Here is a 5,426-nt window from a genome sequence, read left to right as displayed (position 1 = left end):
AAAAAACGTTATGTTTTATTTAACGACGCTCGCAACTGCACAGGTTATAGGGGAGGACCGTGTATATTGGACCACCTAACTTTGAATGGCCGTAACTCACTTATCATATTGAGAAAAATGTCCCTGAATTTTTTATGATGGTAGATTGCCATAATAAATCCCTAAGTATAATAAGACTTCACTAATTTTAATTCTAATACTTCAAAAATAATATTTAATCAAAATTTCGAAGCCGTGTAACTTGAGCCAGGGTCGTGTAATATGAACCAGAGGATCGTGTAACTTGGACCAGGCATATTAAACACATTTAACTCCTATAATGTTGTTTATTCGGACAAAAATTTGTGTCAAGCAATGATTTCACATACAACAGTAATAAAACAGTTCATCTGTAATTGTTGCACATTCTTCGTGGGCCCATTTTCCACACCGATTGCACTGAATCCAGTCTTTGTTCTCACTTTCACCACAAATAACACAGCGGGTTTTGGATGTCACCTTAACTTTCAAATCAAAAAATTTTCTCTTCTTTGCGGCCTTCCCATCTGATTGTTGCTGCAGAACATTCTTGTGTGGCGTAGCGGTCAGCACCACGCCAGATGCATTGTATCTCGTTCCGGATTTTCTCTGTCCAGATTTTGAAGACGAAGGCAAAGGGCTTATTTCCTTCACTGACACATATTCTGTGAGACCAGAATGTAGCTCCACATTGTCTCCCATCTTTTTCTCTGCTGATGCTGCTGTTGTTGCTCCTTCCACTTCTTCTGCTGTCCGAGATGCTGATTCTGATGGCTCACCATTCAAAGGCCGATCGGTCACCAAAGAAGGCGCGAAATCAGCCTCTGAAAACACATTTCGGTCGACAGGCCAAAGACCAGTGTGCCTGAAGCCATTCATTGCAATCTGCATATTTGCTGCTCTGGGGAATGCCACTCCTACCAGTGAGGCAATGTGCTGGACATTCAGCCGCTGTCCTGGAAGTTCCCTCATCTTCGTTGATATAGCAGCTGACATGAATGTGTTCAGAGGTTTGAAGACCGACACATCCAGTGGTTGGAGACGGTGCGTGCAGTACGACGGTAGAGATAACATAATCACACCGTACTGACGGCAGATCTCAATCGCTTTGAGCGATTGCGTATGTCTACTGTGACCATCTAAAATCAAGAGTACTTTCTCCTGAGGGCTGGGTTTGACAGTTCTAATGAAGTGCCTAATCCACTCACAGAATGTGTCAGAATCCATCCATCCCTTATCCTGACAGCGGAAGATGGTGTTAGGAGGCGCTCCAAATGTGAGAGACTCCATCATTTTTTTCCTAGCGTAAATCAGCATAGGAGGTAAAAAGAAGCCACTCGCACTTAAGGCATACACTCCTGTCACATTCTGACCTCGCTCACACGAAGAAATGGCTCCAACCTGATGTTTTCCCCTCTGTGCCAGAATCTTCTCTTGGCGTTGAACGACAGTGTGGGATGTCTCGTCCATGTTGAATATTCTGGCAGCAGTTAATTTGTGTTGGTCGACAAGTTGTTCCAATGTGTCAAAGAACTTGCCGACTACAACCCTGTTGAATCCTGAAGCCCTGGCAAGTGATGTGGCTTCTGGCTGCCTAAGGCTAAGTTTGGGATGGCGCTTCATAAAGCCGGAAAACCATTCTTTGCCGGCAGACTTAGTTTCCTTGTTGAACCGAGTGGCCAGTTTATTCTTCTCTGCAATCTTGTATGCTAATTGCATAACACTTCTCCGTGTCAGTCTGAAATTAAAGAATAAGCAGATTAAGTATTAGGCCTATATTAAGTTTGATTGAATTAATTTGCAGGCCTAATGTAGGCCCTAATATACATTTTGCTGTAATGTATTTACCCATAGAACATTTTTTCTAGCTACAGAAGATGTGTCACAAGATCATTTTCCACCTCTTGTGGCAAGTCAAGTGGGTGACCGGGCTGTCTAATTTTAGCATCCTTCCTTTTGTTGTATCTTTTAAGGGTAGCACTAGGTATATTATATCTTCGTGCAGCCTCATTGACGCCAACCCCTTCCGATATCGCAATTAAAGCGAGTTGCAGATTTTCTTCTTTCCACTTCCCATACACTCCCTTCGCTTTTCTTGCCTGTCTTGTAGTCATCTGTAAAGTAATGGCGAAAGCAGAATTCGTTAAAAAGTTGTAATTGTCGACCCACCAAATGAAACGAAGTTTTATTACATAATTTAAGAAATAAAATATTATTAACACTGAAATAAACTAAAGTAATGTTTTATAATATTATATAAATAATATTATAATTATATGTCCTTACAAAATTTTCATCCACTGACCTCTGATTTTTGGAAATTCACACCAGTGAAGACATAATGGACAATTTTATCTTCTAAATTTGTTATATTGTAAGGGTTGGTACATTTTAGCAATGGCTCAAGTTACACGCTTTGTGATGGTTCAATTTGCACGCATTGTAAAAGAAACACTTAAAAATTATTTACGTAAAAACTACTTTACAAACATTTATATAAATTTCACTCAACTTACCTCAAACACTGGTATTTCTTCGTATGTATAAGGCAGTATTGTATTTCTAAACGTCTTCGCACAACACGCTGTCAAACTATTGTGAAAAGATTTGAAGCATTTGAGGACAGAATGTTCGACACCGTTATGACCGCGTCAAGCCAACCCTGCATAATGAGATTTATGGACAGTTGCCTACCATGTAGAAGGTTCAAAGCGCTGTATAAAGTACCTTGCAAACTATCCTGGAAATAGTGATTGTATCGGTGGATCAAGTTACACACTGGTCCAAGTTACACGGACTTCCCCTATCAGCGTCGCCGGATGTGCCGGAATTTTGTCCCGCAGGAGTTCTTTTACATACCAGTAAATCTACTGACATGAGCCTGTCGCATTTAAGCACACTTAAATTCCATCGACCTGGCCCGGGTTCGAACCCGCAACCTTGGGCATAGAAGGCCAGCGCTATACCAACTCGCCAACCAGTTCGGACAATAAAAAATAGAATGAATTCATTCAGCTCATTATTAGCGAATAAAATTATGTGTCTCATATATTTATGGTAATGATTTCATTTCTGTGTCCTTAGTTCACTTTTCAAAACATACTATAAAAATGCAGGGAAGTGCGATATATTCACATTTGAAACCCAAATTCAAGAATCCTGATATGAAATAATCTGTTTGTGATTGTGAATGTTACGAAATGTGGTTTTCATTAAACTGAGAGACAATATAGAGAAGCAGACATTTTCATCAGGAGCGGGCAGCCATCCAGGTGAGTACTACTTCACCTACTTGTGAGTGTGTTTTGAAAAGTAAAGCCTCCTAAGATGTTTTGTGCGAGATCGTGCGTATTTGCTTGGTTTCCGCACAAAACCAATCCGCGGGAAGTCTAAAATTACACATTCAGTATTCCCAACCTAACACACACAACAATTTCCCTCTTCTTACCGCTTAAGTGACATACTGATTTTACTGCTTTAGGCTTTTAACATATTACTTTTAGAGACGTTCAATATAGTAATAATTACAAATTGGAAACTTACCACTGCGATTTCACCTAAATTGCACTGTTAATTATTGTTTTTAAATATTTGCAAAAATTAAGTAAACTCTACAACTCCACTAAAGTTACTGCATTCGTGATGCAAGTAACATTAAGGAAGCCGTGAAAAAATCAGCAAGGTTCCAGATGCCGATGTTATTACTGCAATATGGTATATAAATAATATTGTTAAAGTATTAAAATGAAAAATAAATCATTACATAACCTTACCGTTTGTTTTAAGTTCGCATTTATAGACTGGGGGAAAAAATACAGACGTATATCACGGCCTGCTGGAGTATAGTAAAGACAGAAAACAATTTAAAGCAACAATGTTGAAGATAGATATTTTGTTTTGAAAATTAGCCGTCATTGAACAGAAACCAAGATGGAGATTTCATTGCAACTAATTAGAAATCCCTCTTTCAGGTATGTAATAAACGATCTTCGCACAAAATAATGTACGATACACGAGTGGTATGTTTTCTTTCAATTCTCGGAAATTAAAAAAGCTCAACTACGTTTCGCTTTTTGAAACTTTTCCTCGAACATGAAAACTACAACATATCGCTCTTGTAACGCATATTACTATTGTGTTATTGTTGACATAGTTCTGAGTACTAGATGTTATATATCCTATTCAGTAAACTTTCCTGCTTCACTGACATTCAGACCTCTGCCGCTAGAATGTATGAATCATATTCCGGTGGAATTCAAATCTGCTTTACAGGGAGTCTCACCTGAAAGACTAAATTTGCATAATATATACGTCACTGTGTACGTTAACGGAAAACCACAATTCCAAGTCACACAGAGTTTGTGTACACTCGATGTGGGTCTCTGGCGTTTCGTCAGCCCACGCGAGTTGTGTGGATATAAAGGGAAAAGTTGAGACGGTGTCGGGTGAAGTTCCCGGGTAGCTCAGTTGGCAGAGCGCTGGTACGTTCAACCCGAGGTCCCGGGATCGATACCCGGCCCCGGGACAAATTTTCCCTTGAAATTATTGAAATTATTATGAATCATAATCTGAAACATTGCGGCATGTAGAGTAACAACACTATGTTAGTACATGGTGTGATAGAGTTCCTAACAGTAGAAAATGTGGTCCGAATTGACATTCATTGGGAGAATTAAGGCTGTTTATGGAGATGAGTATGCAGAAATCAGCACTGTACGATGTTGGTTTATTCATGCTCGTAATGAACCTGGTGCGACTCTCAACTTGTGTGACAAGGGACGAAGTACAATATTGTATACTGCAGTTGATGACGTTGTGTCAAACTCATTAGATGGAATCGTCGCATAATGCAAGAGCAGTTGTCAGTCAAGTGTGGCATATCACAGGAGCATGTGCAGGCATAATCGCGGAACTAGGTTTCTGAAAACTTCATGCAGAATGGGACTTGGTTTCACTGTCTTTGATCATTCTTCATACAGCCCTGATCTGGCGCCATCTGTTCCCAAAACTTAAAGAACACCTGAAAAGCCTGCATTTGATTCTGATGGTGCAGTGCAGACAGAAGTGGGGCTGTCATTTCTTCATCAAAGTAAAATATTCTACAGTGATGATATGAAGAAACTGATCTCTCATTAGGAGAGATATGTTGATCGCCAGGTGGAGTATGTGAATTGCGTTGCGTTTATAGGAGTGAACCACGCGATAGAACTTAGCATTTCTATCGACCAAGAATCGGTCCATTCTTATTACCATTAAGTGTACATTTATTTGGGAATGACTGAACGACAAAATTGAAATTTTCGTTGGTCAATCTAGAGCAGCCGTGGCGAAAATGTAATCGTGCGCCGAGCCACTGTGTAACCTACAACGTGCATAGCACCTATGAGGGAGGCGGACACCTGAAGGGG

The 5,426-nt window shown here is 40.0% G+C and overlaps 1 protein-coding gene across 2 annotated transcripts in view; it reads right to left on the bottom strand.

Moving 5' to 3' along the window:
- LOC138715580 (uncharacterized) overlaps positions 1–5,426 on the bottom strand; it is a 387,038-nt gene that overhangs the window by 287,858 nt on the left and 93,754 nt on the right. The window lies entirely within an intron of this gene.

This window comes from Periplaneta americana, chromosome 15, assembly GCF_040183065.1.
Source record: "Periplaneta americana isolate PAMFEO1 chromosome 15, P.americana_PAMFEO1_priV1, whole genome shotgun sequence".
Lineage (NCBI taxonomy): Eukaryota > Metazoa > Arthropoda > Insecta > Blattodea > Blattidae > Periplaneta > Periplaneta americana.
This window is presented reverse-complemented; position numbering and strand designations above follow the sequence as displayed.